The 17663-nt window shown below is 44.6% G+C and overlaps 1 protein-coding gene across 7 annotated transcripts in view; it reads right to left on the bottom strand.

The window, feature by feature from the left end:
• NRG1 (neuregulin 1) overlaps nt 1–17663 on the bottom strand; it is a 2309699-nt gene that overhangs the window by 873102 nt on the left and 1418934 nt on the right. The window lies entirely within an intron of this gene.

Here is a 17663-nt window from a genome sequence, read left to right as displayed (position 1 = left end):
ATAGGTTTGTAAGTGAGTAGGATGCTCATTGTACAGGGGCTTATCATGGCTGCCAGCATGTTCAATCCAAGGGCTAACCATTTCTTGGATTCCTCCTCTGCAAAGGTTATTGCTGAGCATTACCCGAGCATTTACCCGAGTAAATGATATTGTTCAGCAATCAGCTTGACATGGCGAGGAGACTCAGCAATCAGCTTGACATGGCGAGGAGACGTTTATCTAACAAGAATGTGGCAGGTATTTACTCTGTGAGACAGTACCTCCTTTTTTCACTAAACATAATTATATTAGGTCCTAAACCCGTTGCATCTAGTCCATTCATTGTCAATTACAGATGCATCAAATCAGAGATTCTTCTGTTAGAAAAGAGTTTAAACTATTCGTGAAATAAATGTGGCGACAAGAGACTTAGTGATTTGTTGATAATGGCATGTGAACATATGGAGGCTAAGCAGGTAAACTTGAGTGATGCCATTGACATAGTTGGTGACTTGTGGCACAGGAGTTATCCTTTTAAAAGATGAACCATTATCTTTGTTAACACTGGCCTTGGTTGTAGCTCACTTTGCAGTTAAACCCTTCTTCTATTCAAGTCAGGCATGCCTAACCAGTATGACATGCAGTCTTCATAATGGCATCTACCACCACCCTACACTACCAGCCTCTTCCCATCATGGGGTCAGCCATGCTCCATCGCTGATACACAGCAACCAGTTTTCTCTGTTTACCTTCAAAACACTGTCTGCTATGCTGTTGAGTTTTATAAGCATCCCTGTGTTTACCAGTCAGCTAAACAACAACAGTCCATTACATCAGAAGATTCTCAAGTAAGACAGGCACCATATGCATTTACAGCCAGCCTTGTGTGCCCTCAAAACGGCAGCATCTGCCACTCCATCACACCACAAGCCTCCTATTGATTTTGAGTCAAAGCAACAACAAGGCATCCAATCAGTTTTTTTCCTGTGAAGCCAGACAGGCATTACCAACAGCACAGCCAAATGTATTTGCCACACTGCTAGTCTCTAATTTGTTTTATTTTTCTTTATGTATCCAAAATCACCCAAGAACAAGTTGTAGGGTAACTCCACAACAACCAGACATAGAAAAAACACCCTGCTAAGGAAAAAGGCTAGGTGCACCCTTTTTTCGAGAACAAGAGCTTTATTTTGTATACAAAAAGAAAAGGGTGACAGGGTATTAAAAGTCCACTGCCACAGAGCTCTCTCTCATTCTCAAAATGAAGTTCATATTATAAATGTATAAATTGTCATTCATGACTGTATTCATCCCCCAATCTCATTGGCTGTCGCCTATTTACATGCTAATAGTTACATATAGCCCCTTTTCCAATTGGCTGTGTTTCTCCTCCGCCTTCATCACATAGGGGTAATGGCCTCTTCCATCTTGAAGTGCTGCAAAGTAATTGTTTAAACTTATGGGGCACCACCCTGTCTTTACTCCTAATCATGTGATGTGCACCTGGTCATCAACATGAACTCGGCAGATAACTTTGAAGTCAGCCTGGTCCTTGCAAACAAAGCAGTTCTTTTCGCAAGCCCAGACACGAAGGTGCCCCCATCATGCCTCCCCACTGTATTAGCATCACCCTTTGCTCTCCCTGGTACAAATCACAGATCTTGCTGTTCTCTGCTCCCCCCTGTATCAGTTATCCCTCACAAAGGGCACACATGGTATCCAACCAATACATCCACTTTGTGAAGGATTTAAGAGTGTTGTTCCTGTACATCTGCTAGTTCAAATAGAATGACCACTATTCTGGGGGGGGGGGCGCTAATGTCCTAAATCTACGTTCATGTTTTGGCAACCCAAGACCTCTGCCCCGGCTCCCATGAGCATGGCCTTGGTACCGGCTGCAGCCCTTCTCCCCATTAGCTGCTGGCATTCCTAACTAATTGTTCTGTGTCTCCAACACGGCCTGCAAAAATTCAGGCCCACTCATAAATACAGTATTAGTTCATATTATAACTATCGTGCACATGCAATGTATTCTCCATGACCCGATCACAAAGCAAATGTTTACCTTTTCCCCTATATAACTTCCCAGAATACATGTGTCTCCAGCCAATTGTTTCCACCCATCAGGTTGCGCTCTACCCCCTACACCACCCTTTGCGCATTCTCCATGTCTTAATATATTTTCTGCATTCTAAATCGCTTGGTAGGGGCGGTGAGTTGAACATGCATCCCAGCATTCCCTCTTTTAGTTAATCCCTTTCTCTCTATCTGCTTCTTCCTTGGGAACCCACGCCTTACACACATGATGCAAGCTGCCCCCATCCTGTGCATATTTCTCTGGGGTGCACGTGAGCTATATGCAATCCCCATCACCTGCTAAGTCCATCCAGTGCTCAGTGTAGTTTTCTGGATCTGTTGGGGGTGAGGTTAATGTCCCTGGGGCATATATCAGCCTTCCAATCTTAACCATGTGTGGCTTATTTGGGTCTTCAGTTTGAGCCTGCCCATCCTTTGTACCCAGGATAGCCATTCCTGCCCCAATAGTAACCATCATCATTGCACTGTTCGGAATAGTCTTGGCACAACATCGAAGCATCATCTGGCACGTGTACAATAACACCAGCAGAAGCACCACGATCAGAACCATGATCATCACCGGTGTCCCAAGCCAGGATGGCACCATAAGATCCATGTGTCAAATCAATCTTCGGCCTGCACAACTGCTTCACTTTCCATGTTAGTCTTTAGCTTGTTCAAGTCCCCTATGATGTGATTCAGGGACCTGTTCTCTGTGTCATTTGGGGGTGTGCATGGGCAACAAGATAACCCTATCCTCTTGCACACGCCCGCTTCCATCGCCGGCAGGAGATCCAGGACATACCAGGTTTGAAGCGCCATCAATCGAATCACCCTCAGCTCACTCTTAAAAGCATTTAGACCATGTTCAGTGTCATTCGCAAGCTAGATTACTTCCCACTGAACAACCTGCAACCATTTGGCATTTGCTGCAGCTGGAATCCCTGGTGTTAAAAGAGATGCAAAAAACACATTTTAGTGTACAGCCAGTATGTATCTGAAATTGCTTTAAGCAAATTGGATGAGTCTGCTGACAGATAATTTGATATTTTACTTCTCAGCTTCACCGACCACCACTTCTTTATTTCATTTATTGGGTATTTATAATGCGCCTACGCACAATGTGTTTCAAGGCGAACAAGACAAGAGAGGAGGACGAGGGATGATACAAAAACGGTCCTATTAGCCCTTGTGACATTCGGATCGTGCAAGTGCACTAAACAAGAAGTGCGGGGGAGAGGGGAAGAGGGAAGTGCCGGTCAGGGCAGAAGGGCCTGTGAGAGAGTGAGTGCCAGAGGAGGCCAGGTGGGCAGAGACAGGGGAGTGGAGACAAGTGCAGATCTAGCCAGGCTAGCTTCATCCTGGGTGGTTGGATGGAGAATGGGATAGATTGGAACACCCCATGCTTGGATGCCACTGTCAGGTGAGCTTCAGGCATCTCTAGGTAGCTGAGTGCAATGTTGTCAGGGCACACGTGCCTCGCCAAGAAGAAGGAAGATGCAGATCTGCTTGTTGACCGCATACCTAGCACAGGTCCATAAAAACTGCTGTTCCTCTTGCGAGATGTGGAATGAACATGGCCTTGTTGCATGGAGTATGTGTTCCTACAGGAACAGTCCCATGCTGTCGAAAACAGAACGGATATTCTTCTGCTCCTTTAACTTTTATTGGGGTTTCACATGCTTCAATCCACGTTAGTTTGGACATATATGTAGTCCATATTGTGAAACAGTTCTTATTAATGTTCCATATAATCTCTTCTCCAAACCCTGCCAATCCCCCTGCCGCACAGCCTTCTCCCATCGCTTCGACAAAAACAATATTACATCCAGTTTTAACATGGGCCTTGGCTTGCATTGAGGTGCACTGTCGTCTTTGGTACACTTCTCTCTATCTTTGTCCATTAGTACAACTTGGCCCTTGTGCCCCTGGAACAGACTGCAAACCCGACACAGCGCTAAATGCACCAAACACTGTTCAGATGTGCCACTTAAATTTGTAGGAGGGGGCCAGAGTAAAAATCCATCTCAGACCCACTCACAATGCGATTGGAAAGATGCATCAACCTAGATGCAACAAATTTCTCATAGCACATTGAACTGCACATCCTCTGGGGTGAGTATTTCTGGGCATGGGTACGGATGCATGCAAATTCTCTGCTTGAAAAGCGTGAGTGATGCGGATGCTATGACCTCAGCGGATCTGCTTACCAATCCAAAACACAATACACGCATGTGAGTGAAGCATAGTCAAATTAAACTGGTTTACGCTCAACCAGGTCAGTCAGGTCTCATTTATCCTTCCCAGAATCATCCGGCTGTGAGTTTTGACTTTACCACGTATCACCCATAGGGGACTCAAAATCGTAAATGTGCACAGGTGGCCCCTCGGACATAATCTATCCAATGGAGAACAACAGACACTCAGACAATTATCATCCAACAACAACATTGTGATTAAGACAGCAGATAAGGGCGGAGGCATAGTGATGCAAAGCACAACACAATACAAGATGATGGTCATGACTCTCTTGGAAGATGGCAACAACTACAAAAAATTAAGGCAAGACCCCACCCAAACCATCCAGCGGGAGATCACTGCAACTACCAGCTATGCTTGTGAGCAAGACTGGATCACAGATGATGAAGAAGCATTTCTAAACACTTCTGAGGGAAGAACACCAGCATTTTACGCACTCCCCAAGGTGCACAAGAATGCTACGAACCCTCCTGGTAGACCCATCATCTCAGGTTGTGGTTCTATTTTGGAGCCCCTTTGTAAATGTATTGATTTTTTTCTCAAGCCTCTATGTCAACGTACACCGACATAGCTAAAGGACACCATGTCGACCATTAACATTTTTGAAAACCTTCCTTTTGATAACACCGAAGACACCTTAGTCACGATGGACATCAAGGCACTATACACAAGAATTCCCCAGACAGTAGCTCTGGAGTGTATAAGACACCATCTGACTCACCACATGGAACAAAAAAGAGTGCCTATCAACTTTATCATGGAAATTCTTGGGATCGCACTGACAAAAAACTTTTTCATGTTTGATGAAACATTTTACCTGCAAATCAATAGAACTGCCATGGGGGCAGCTTTTGCCCTCAGTCTAGCTATCATATATATGGCTGAATACGAAGCTTCCTTTGTTCTGAACGTACAGAACCCTTTCCTGGCCAAAATCAAACATTGGTACAGGTATATTGATGATGTTCCGTTTGTTTGGAAAGATACACCATCTAAACTTTTGGCCTTCCACTCCTGGTTCAACACACAAACAACAGAAATTCAGTTCACCCTAAACAGCAGTCAAACATCCATACAGTTTCTGGACCTGACAATTACTACCAAGGACAATAGGCTACAATGCACTTAATATGGGAAAGAGACTGACAGAAATACACTGCTTCACTTCAAAAGCAGTCACCCTCTCAACCTGAGAACCAACCTCCCATTTTGCCAGTTCCTAAGAGTACGTAGGAACTGCTCAGAAACACAACAATACCGTTACCATGCCGAACACCTGGAATCCAAACTCTTGCAATGAGGTTACCCCAAGAAACTACTAAAAAATACACGCAAAAGAGTGTTATGCCTCCCAAGGGAAACCTTACTGCAACCCAAAAACCATTTAACAACGGATGACTGCATGACTTGTGTCACCACCTTCGGTCCAAATACCAACAAAATCAAAAAAATCATAAATCAGTTTTGGCCCCTGATTCATCAAAATCTACCTGATGAACCCGAACCAAGAATGGCTCTCAAGAGATCAAAAAATCTGAGTGAATGGCTCACACATGCCCGTCTCCCTAAGAAAACTGTTAGAACAGGAATGTGGGATTTGAGAACAATTACAGGCCACCATCCATGCGGCAATTGTTCAGTCTGCAAATATACTTGTAAAACCAAATCCTTCCAAATCAAAGGCAAAGACTGGCTTTTACGCCAATTTACCAACTGCAAGACCCCAAATGTGATCTATGCCATTGAGTGCCCATGTGGCCTCCGCTACGTGGGCCAAACTGCAAGACCGGTGCATAAACGCATTGGGGAACACCGATCTAAAATAAGATGTCGTTCTACCACAGCACCTTTGGTCAGCCACTTCATCGAACTGCAACACACACAAGATCAGATGAAATGGTGGGACCTTGACAAGATCCAAAACACCTCCAACATCAAAAATGCCCTAAACTACAAAGAGGCATGGTGGATCTTCAAACTGCGTACAATTGAATTTGGCCTGAATGAAGCCTCCCCAACAGAGAACTATCACCATAACTGAACAGTCTGGCCATAATCCTTTCTACCCGTGGTCACCATCCCGACCACATTTTCCACCCAGGGCACTCGCCCCCTTTCCAGTTACACATGCATACGTTCCTGGCTACCAGCCAGCACAGGTCCAGGTTTTCCAGGTCTTTTTTCAACTATACATGGCTCCTGCCCTTTCACGTGGGCCCACCTGCCCTGTATCTGTACTTTAGGAAGCATGCTTGGGGAGCATTGACTGCGCCTGTACGCTTTTGGGACCCTCCCTTCACATGACACAACTTAGCTCTCTGTACACAAGCGACATACAGTACACTGCATTTTCCACAGTTGTATGATGTCCGTTGACCAGAGGGTGCTCATCATTAATCCCCTCACGCATGCGCCCTTTGTCACATCCAGGGCCTTTCCCCTGAGGGATAGTGTCACAGAGCTTACTGTGCCCGTACACTACCTGCTTGCGCATGCGCACAATACATCACACAGGAATATTGTGGATCACACACTGTTCCCTGGTGCATGCGCGCATTGCACATTATACCGATCGGCGTTTTCACCAGCCGAACACCCAGCAGCGTGTCCCGGCAGACCACTGGAGACCACGGCGGTCCTGCTGCACGCTCTTCCCACCGCCTGACCATGACTAAGCAGGTATGACCATGGCCCCCATAGCCCATACCAGGCATGATTTTCGTATTTTTATGCCTACGGGCCAGGACACTACTTTGTTAGGCCCATACCCCGAGCAGCTTCTTAATGGCACTCTCCTTTTCTACAGGAGGATCCATTACATGAACGTGCGTGCCTCGCATCCTGAATGCCATTGGCCACTTAGAGGCATCTCCACCACCTGGGATTCTTCTTTATCCCCACATAGCAGAGGCTCTAATCTTCTGTTAGGTAAGTAGGAGACCACTTTCCCCAGATTGCCAGTATTCAGGCATTCCCGTATTTCACAACCAATATTAAGCCATCGTTTGCTTTATGTTTGTTTGCAGCTATTATAGTGGCACACCTTGGGACTCCCTTGACCAAGTATACACCTCTAACTAAGGGGCCGCTCCCCTTCCACGGCTTCTGGGAGTCACCACCAGACCTCCAGTCCAGCCCCTCCTCCTTTCCTGCACCTCCAGCCCAGACCTTACCAAGGTTAGATGTTTTTAACCCTCTTCCTCTTTTAGAACACACATCCATATGTGGTATTTTTGTTACTCTTTCAGCAACCATTGATCCAGCATACTTTCCTTAAATACCCCAAAAGCAATATCCCAATCTAAGTGGATTTGTTTCTGCTTTTTGTTCACATTATACAGGTTGTCACAATCCAACTGGCCCAGAAGAAGGCTTTCCATCTCCAAGCCGAAACGTATTTGCAGCAGGTCCATCCTGCCGCCAGTTCAATCTTAGGGAAGTTTTCTTCCTGACGTAGACCAAGGATTGGCCACTACCCATTTAATGTGTAACATTTAACAACAAGGTTCCGTTCTATTTGCAAACAAACAAACAGGCCCATACTCTCTTGTAACATTGGACCTAGAGTTTACACTTTGTACATGTCTAATGAAATGACATGTGCATAGTTAAGTTACTATGTTTTCTAGCAGAACGTACCTAACCTTTGTTGTGTTTTTGTTTGTTTAACCTCATCACAATGTATGTAATAGTGGATGTATCTATATTCACCAATGTTTCACAAAATTGCAGAAATCATGAATTGCTGTATGTTCTTTTGTTAAAATATCAGGAAATGACTGTCTCATACTAGGAGCAATGTCCTGTCTCATCGAGTGCTACTAGCCACTCCTATTCTAGGACGTCTGCTTAGTTTTTGTTGTGGTTTCCCATGGATATAAATATTGTTTCCATCTTTTGCCAATGTATTCATTTTGACATTGAGTATTTTTAGGTATTTCTATACTATGTTAATTTGACTCCTACCTTTAATACATGTAAATAAACACATGTCCCCTTATATATGTGGTTTATATTAGTTCTTTTATTTATTTCAGAAACAGTCCTGTTACTTTTGTGCGTGTGAGCATGACTCATATTTCTTGCATGCCGGATCTTGGTGATTAGTTCCACCACCATCGCAGAATATCTACTTTGCAAATAAAATAACATTCTACACTTTAGAAATATTTCAACCTGAGCGGCGGCTACCACACCCCTAGTTATACACATTTGTACTCAGCCTAAGGTCCCGCTTGTAGGGCTCCCTCCTTCCGTTACAACATCCTTTTGATACAGCACTCACTGCAATAGGGTTCAGCCATATGAGCTTGATTTTGAGCACATTTTCGCTCCTCTTTTAGATTTCCTCTTTCTGTTTTTCCACTTGCTGAGGGAATTCTTTACATCCCCTTTTGGGGTCCCGGCATCCCCCCCTTCCCACACACTCCCAACCCACACCCTCCCGCCTCCATCATGGAGAAAACATTGAGTTTTACAGAAGAACAAACCAATCAGATTATACAGGGTCCATCATTGTTCAACATGCCAGGGGCATTACTAATTACCACTTCAACTGCTTCGGACGATGAATTATTGAAAATAACAAAGAAATGCTTCCTTACGGAAGTACATGGCCACTTTCTCAGGGAGTACCTGAAAGCCAATCTAGTACCACTGGGCCTCACTATCTGTAAGAACCAGCTTTATTCCTAGAAGACCAAGCATACATGATAGGATTCAGTCAGATTGCTACCAAATGCAGTCGAGATCTAATGGTTTTAACAATCACCACGGCACAACGTATATATCTCAAAATTCAATCTGATCTAGAGAAAGAAGATAGAATATTCCTAAGTAACACCGCATTGGATAACGCTAAGGAAAAATTAAAAGAAATCAATAAAATCATGGATCAATTCATGGCAGATACCCTGGAGAAAAAAAACAAAAAATTAGCAAAAGATATGAGTGTGTTCCAAATTGAGAAGGTATATCCATACTTAGCACCGGAATTCAAGGAGAACAAGGAGAAAGAAAGGGCCCAAAAATACTGCAGGCACAATGAGACAGAAAAAAAGATGGGTGATTTTCTCTGACACGTCAAGCTCTGGCTCAGGATCAGGAGACCAGAGCCAACAGTTTGGACCATTCCCACAACAAAGTCCCTCCTCCTTTTTTCAACATCAACCGCCTTTTTTAGGCCGTGGGGGTCCCAGCACTATGTTCTGGCGCCCCCCACCAATGCAAATGTACCCACAGTGGCGCCCCCCACAAGGACACCGACGCAACCGACAACGATAGCCAATACTGATGCCCTACCCATCTTCAATCTTTCAGACTACAATCTTACCAATGAAGAAACGGCAGTCTTAGGCAAAGGCCTTTCCTATGTACCCACCAATCCCACAAATTGGTTCACTTTGGAGAATGAATTACAAAGCTTTTTCCGCAAAATCCGTTTGAAAACATTCTTTTCAGAGGTTGAGACACCCAGTATGGAAGAAAGCACTGGGCTGAAACACAAATCCACCTTCTGCCCCAATGACAATGAGACCAAACCATCTCTCATTACATTTGAAAAATGTGTGCGACAAGAAATCAGAAAACTGCAAAAGAAACAGAAGCCGCTCAGACATAATCTATCCAATGGAGAACAACAGGCACTCAGACAATTATCATCTAACAACAACATCGTGGTTAAAACAGGAGATAAGGGCGGGGGCATAATGATACAAAGCACAACACAATTCAAGATGATGGTCATGACTCTCTTGGAAGATGGCAACAACTACAAAAAATGAAGGCAAGACCCCACCCAAACCATCCAGCGGGAGATCACTGCAACCACCAGCTATGCTCGTGAGCAAGACTGGCTCACAGATGATGAAGAAGCATTTCTAAACACTTCTAAGGGAAGAACACCAGCGTTTTACGCACTCCCCAAGGAGCACAAGAATGCTACAAACCCTCCTGGTAGACCCATCGTCTCAGGATGTGGTTCTATTTTGGAGCCCCTTTGTAAATTTATTGATTTTATTCTCAAGCCTCTATGCCAATGTACACCAACATATCTAAAGGACACCATGTCGACCATTAACATTTTTGAAAACCTTCCTTTTGATAGCACCGAAGACACCTTAGTCACGATGGACATCAAGGCACTATACACATGAATTCCCCAGACAGCAGCTCTGAAGTGTATAAGACACCATCTGACTCACCACATGGAACAAAAAAGAGCGCCTATTAACTTTATCATGGAACTTCTAGAGATCGCACAGACAACAACTTTTTCATGTTTGATGAAACATTTTACCTGCAAATCAATGGAACTGCCATGGGGGCAGCTTTTGCCCCCAGTCTAGCTATCATACATATGGCTGAATACGAAGCTTCCTTTGTTCTGAACATACAGAACCCTTTCCTGACCAAAATCAAACATTGGTACAGGTATATTGATGATGTCCTGTTTGTTTGGAAAGATACACCATCTGAATTTTTGGCCTTCCACTCCTGGCTCAACACACAAACAACAGAAATTCAGTTCACCCTAAACAGCAGTCAAACATCCATACAGTTTCTGGACCTGACAATTACTACCAAGGACAATAGGCTACAATGCACTTTATATGGGAAAGAGACTGACAGAAATACACTGCTTCACTTCAAAAGCAGTCACCCTCTCAGCCTGAGAACCAACCTCCCATTTGGCCAGTTCCTAAGAGTACGTAGGAACTGCTCAGAAACACAACAATACCGTTACCATGCCGAACACCTAGAATCCTAACTCTTGGCACGAGGTTACCCCAAGAAACTACTAAAAAATACAAGCAAAAGAGTGTTATGCATCGCAAGGGAAACCTTACTACAACCCAAAAACCATTTAACAATGGATGACCGCATGACTTGTGCCACCACCTTCGGTCCAGATACCAACAAAATCAAAAAAATCAAAAATCAGTTTTGGCCTCTGATTCATCAAAATCTACCTGATGAACCCAAATCAAGAATGGCTCTTAAGAGATCAAAAAATCTGAGTGAATGGCTCACATATGCCCGTCTCCCTAAGAAAACTGTTAGAAAAGGAATGTGGGATTTGAGAACAATTACAGGCCACCATCCATGCGGCAATTGTTCAGTCTGCAAATATACTTGTAAAACCAAATCCTTCCAAATCGAAGGCAAAGACTGGCTTTTACGACAATTTACCAACTGCAAGACCCCAAATGTGATCTATGCCATCAAGTGCCCATGTGGCCTCCGCTACATGGGCCAAACTGCAAGACCGGTGCATAAACGCATTGGGGAACACCGATCTAAAATAAGATGTCGTTCTACCACAGCACCTTTGGTTAGCCACTTCATCGAACTGCAACACACACAAGACCAGATGAAATGGTAGGTCCTTGACAAGATCCAAAACACCTCCAACATCAAAAATGCCCTAAACTACAAAGAGGCATGGTGGATCTTCAAACTGCGTACAATTGAATTTGGCCTGAATGAAGCCTCCCCAACAGAGAACTATCACCATAACCGAAAAGTCTGGCCATAATCCTTTCTACCCGTGGTCGCCATCCCGACCACATTTTCCACCCAGGGTACTCGCCCCCCTTTCCAGTTACACATGCATACGTTCCTGGCTATCAGCCAGCACAGGTCCAGGTTTTCCAGGTCTGTTTCAACTATACATGGCTCCTGCCCTTTCACCTGGGCCAACCTCCCCTGTATCTGTACTTTAGGAAGCATGCTTGGGGAGCATTGACTGCACCTGTATGCTTTTGGGACCCTCCCTTCACATGACACAACTTAGCTCTCTGTATACAAGCGACATACAGTCCACTGCATTTTCCACAGTTGTATGATATCCGTTGACCAGAGGGTGCTCATCATTAATCCCCTCATGCATGCGCCCTTTGTCACATCCAGGGCCTTTCCCCTGAGGGATAGTGTCATGGAGCTTAATGTGCCCGTACACTACCCGCTCGCGCATCGCACATCACATGGGAATATTGTGGATCACACACTGTTCCCTGGCGCATGCGCGCATTGCACATTACACCGCTCTGCGTTTACACCAGCCGAACACCCAGCAGCGTGCCCTGGCAGACCAATGGAGACCACGGCAGTCCTGCTGCACGTTCTTCCCACCGCCTGACCCTGACTAAGCAGGTATGACCACGGCCCCCATAGCTCATACCAGGCATGTTTTTCATATTTTTATGCCTACGGGCCAGGACACTACTTTGTTAGGCCCATACCCTGAGCAGCTTCTTAGTGGCACTCTCCTTTTCTACAGTAGGCTCCATTACATGAACGTGCGTGCCTCGCTTCCTGAATGCCATTGGCCACTTAGAGGCATCTCCACCACCTGGGATTCTTCTTTATCCCCACATAGCAGAGGCTCTAATCTTCTGTTAGGTAAGTAGGAGACCACTTTCCCCAGATTTCCAGTATTCTGGCATTCTCGTATTTCACAACCAATATTAAGCCATCGTTTGCTTTATGCTTGTTTGCAGCTATTATAGCGGCACACCTTGGGACTCCCTTGACCAAGTATACACCTCTAACTAAGGGGCTGCCCCCCCTTCCACTGCTTCTGGGAGTCACCACCAGACCTCCAGTCCAGTCCTCTTCCTTTCCTGCACCTCCAGCCTGGACCTTACCAAGGTTAGATATTTTTAACCCTCTTCTTCTTTTAGAACACACATCCATATGTGGTATTTTTGTTACTCTTTTAACAACCATTGATCCAGCATACTTTGCTTAAATACCCCAAAAGCAATATCCAAATCTAAGTGGATTTGTTTCTGCTTTCTGTTCACATTATACAGGCTGTCACAATCCAACTGGCCCAGAAGAAGGCTTTCCATCTCTGAGCCGAAACGTCACTGCAGCAGGTCCATCCTGCCGCCAGTTCAATTTTAGACCAAGGATTGACCACTACCCATTTAATGTGTAACATTTAACAACAAGGTTCAGTTCTATTTGCAAACAAACAAACAGGCCCATACTCTCTTGTAACATTGGACCTAGAGTTTACACTTTGTACATGCCTAATGAAATGACATGTGCATAGTTAAGTTACTATGTTTTCTAGCAGAACGTACCTAACCTTTGTTGTGCTTTTGTTTGTTTAACCTCATCACAATGTATGTAATACTGGATGTATCTAAATTCACCAATGTTTCACAAAAATTGCAGAAATCATGAATTGCTGTATGCTTTTTTGTTAAAATATCAGGAAATGACTGTCTCATACTAGGAGCAATGTCCTGTCTCATCCAGTACTACTAGCCACTCCTATTCTAGGACTTGTCCTTAGTTTTTGTTGTGGTTTCCCATGGATATAAATATTGTTTCCATCTTTTGCCAATGTATTCAATTTGACATTGAGTATTTTTAGATATTTCTACACTATGTTCATTTGACTCCTACCTTTAATACATGTAAATAAACACATCTCCCCTTATATATGGGGTTTATATTAGTTCTGTGATTTATTTTCTATACAGTCCTGTTACTTTTGTGCGTGTGAGCATGACTCATATTTCTTGCATGCTGGATCTTGGTGATTAGTTCCACCACCATCGCAGAATATCTACTTTGCAAATAAAATAACACTCTACACTTTAGAAATGTTTCAACTTGAGCGGCGGCTACCACACCCCTAGTTATACACATTGGCACTTAGTGACTTGGCACCCCTGGAAAGGTTGGCGGATGACAGAACATTATGTGTTGCTTTTAGGGTCTGACCCATGGGAATAAAAACTTGACTTGTATGAAAGTATGTTGATCAAAGACCTGAGTGAAATCCTAGGGGTCTCGGACATATCCTTTAGAATGTTTACTGTCACACACATTTCATATGATTGTATGTTTTGTGGTGGATGCAATATTAGGTTTACTTTAGTTAATAGGTTTATGCGCTGCTGTATTTTAAATTGTGACAGCCTTGATTTCAAAAGGGATTGAGGTACCCCCGGACTCTAAGCATACAATTTGCCAATTGCATGATACTTGGTTGGCACTGGTAAATGCTATTTAACTGTATAACCCTGCAGACAGTGTACAAGTTGGGGCATAATCAGTTGCTAGATCCAGCCAGCTTAATCAGCAGATTGTAATGGATCTGAGCCCATGACAGCTTGAGGCTATATTACAGGAGAAGGTAATTGTTCCATTTACCCCCTTAGCAAGGGACACAGTTTATGGTTGCATGAAACATGCTCAGACTTTCTCTTCCTTATGTTCTTACATGTTTTTCCTCCTTGTTCCTAAACATGATATCATGGAACATTGCAGGTCTAGAGAGAGAGCAGACTGAGCCACTTGGAGCTTTTGGCTTTTTTGAACCAGTACGTTATTATTATTCTACAAGAAACTAGGTCTGCCGCTTTGAATTATCTGCTGCTTCATGTCAGTGCTACTCCCAGCTCATGTGTCAGGAAGCGTGGAGGGATGTGCTAGCATAACAAAGATCTTCTCCTCTGATACTCTTTTCATTGCAGACTTAGAGGGAAAAACACAGGGGCCACGCTGGAAGAGTTACTTAATGAGCTGGGAAAAATGCTCACTGTAGCGAAACCCGAGGGCAAGCTGTGCTACTGCATAGGTGGGGATTTCAACCTGAAGATGGCGTATACATTCTGTGAGATGGTTTAGCAAAAGGAAGAACATGCAGCTCTGCATCTTCCTGTTCCAGTTTTGACTGTCCCAACCTCTGATAAATTGTGCAAGGAATTTCTGTCATGGTTATACAAGCTGGGTTCACGCCCTGCCAATGGCAGGTGTAGTTCGGATGTTCCTGCTAAGTACACCTTTAGCAATTCCAAATGTGTCTCTATTATTGATTATGTCCTTACCGATATATCCGGTTGGAACTTGATACATGCTTTTGAAGTAATAACTCGCTTAGAAAGTGACCATGAACCTCTGATTTTAACTATTAACTCTTCCTCATTCCTGAGTTGCGAACAGTTCTGCTCAGAGAAACAAGAAGTTATTAATACTAATACTTGTAAATCAGTATTGTGGTCTAAATGTGAGCACAGTAATTTGATGCAAAAATTCACATATCAAGCCCTGCCTAGCCCTGAACTAGGCCTGAATCCCCTAACTGACCCAAACAGGGTTTTGAACGAATGGGGGCTTATAATGCACATCACAAGCAATGCTTTTGTGGGATTCTAAAAGGAACTTAAGGATAGATACAAAATATCCAGGATGGGGGGCGTGGCTACCCGGGATGTGAAAAAGGCATGTTCTTCATGAGCTTCCCATCTGATCCTGTCAAACTAAATATGCTTGTTTTGTTGAACTGAAAACGGAACTCCCAACTGATAGCAGCCAGTACACAATTGCAGCAGCACCCACTGCTCTGACTCGGGCGCAAACGTATGAGGTGAGCGCTCTGGGCAAACACCTCCTGAAAGGAACCTCAATACCCAGTGAAGCCTCCGGAGCCAGGGCAGAGGTGTCCGACGAGGGCAAGGGACGAATGGTATCAGCTCTGCATTGAGGGACAAACGGAGAGGACCGGCATAGCACAGGGTGCGAGGCAGTAATACGCATAAGACCCCGGCCCGGGAGCAGCGCTTCCTTGCAGAGACCAGCCCAGGAGGAATCAAGCTCCCAGCGACACTGCGCACCCAGGCGCTGAGAACGCTGAAGGAATCCGACCACGCTTTCCCTAACTGTGCCCGGAGATGCCATGTCTGTTGTAACCAGGTTACAGGGAATAGTCGACACAGCAGGAACCCGTTTAAATGGGAGTACACAGAGACAACGGCACAAATAATTGCATGCCCGCCATAAAGAAGATGGACCAAAACAACAATTGACAGAGGCAGTGATCCATGAAGGAGGTTTGCAGGATCTGCAAAAGGGAAACAAAGCACGCCTGGAACTGACAGTAAGGCTGGAAAAGTGTACAAAACAAACAGTGCAAGCCCAAACGCCAACATTTCCTGAGTAATAGACAAGGAGACACCTCCACCTGCACTGACAGTGGAGACACTGCGAGACATTGTGGACACATCAACACCATAAATAGCATGCAAGCCCAATGCCGGTAGAAAGAAAAAAGATGACGGCACAGTCAAAACAAACCACAATGGCAACATTTACAAGGAAAAACGATCAGAGACACGACTCTAAGACCCTGGATGAACACCAGCATGAATAAGAATAGGGGCTTCAGCAGGAGAGTGCTGACAATAGAATCCTGGAAGCAATAACATAGGAGAGGTAAAAAGTGATGTGAGCATCCTGTGTCAAGATGTGCATAACCTTGCTGGCAGAGTCGGAGAAACAGAAAAAAAGCTAGAAGATTTCTCAACCTCTGCAAAAGACCTGCAAGAAACAGTCCAAGATCTGAAAGTAAAAGTTTGGATGTTGCAGGAAAAAACCGAGGATGCAGAGGGAAGAACCAGGAGAAGCAGCGTCTGAATCCTGGGGTTACCGGTTGGGGCAGAAGGCAGAGATCCCACCACCTACATGGAAAATATGCTCCTCCAGGATATTGGGCCATGGGCCAGTGAACAAGGATTCACTGTGGAAAGAGCACATGGGGCACTAACGAGAACCCCCCGATCCCTAGCAGCACCCTCTCAGCCCATCATCGCAAACATTTTAAATTACGAGATAAGGAACAGATCCTAGCCTTCTCCAGATCAGGAGGAGAGATCCGCTGTGAATCAGTTTCATGGCAATCTAGCCAGACTACACTATTCCGGTCCAGAGGAGAAGAGGCCAATTCGTCCCAACAAAAGACAGACTCCTATGCCAGGGCATAAAATACATGCTCCTCTACGCAGCAAGGTTAAAAATAATCCACAAAGGAAAATACCTTTTTTTTGAGTGCCCAGAAGAAGAAACGCCTGACTGGACCAGAATCATATGGCACGGATGCCGGAGAGAAAAGAAGCCAGCAAAGAGTCTGCAAGATAAATGGTAACAGTAAAGCAGACACTTGACATTGAATGCACGACCCAGATTGGAACGCAACAGCAGGGGGCCTGGGAACAAAGTTTACGAGACTCTAACCCAAGCAGAAGACTCTCCAAGTAGACCCTCCCTTCTATAGGGGAACAGTGCAGTGATAGAGAATCCCCACCTTAACGTTATTTCCCCTGATGGGTCCAGCTCCCCTTTTATTTACTCCCTTCTTATTTCAAGCTCCTTTCCAGGTAGTAGTTAGACTACCACAAAGTACTCAGTCACCAAACCCTGAGGCGAGTGGGGACAAATGGTGGCTGGGCCTCTATGGGTAAACCCCGGTGGGCGGAATGTTATAGTTAATGTTGGGGATAATTTGTTTGGGTTACAACACAGCATTATTAGTTACATAGGTGGAAGCTTGA

This window comes from Ambystoma mexicanum, chromosome 6p, assembly GCF_040938575.1.
Source record: "Ambystoma mexicanum isolate Mex_15411 chromosome 6p, UKY_AmexF1_1, whole genome shotgun sequence".
Taxonomy (NCBI): Eukaryota; Metazoa; Chordata; class Amphibia; order Caudata; family Ambystomatidae; genus Ambystoma; species Ambystoma mexicanum.
Note: the sequence above shows the minus strand (reverse complement) of the source record. Positions and strands in the feature narration are given on the sequence as shown.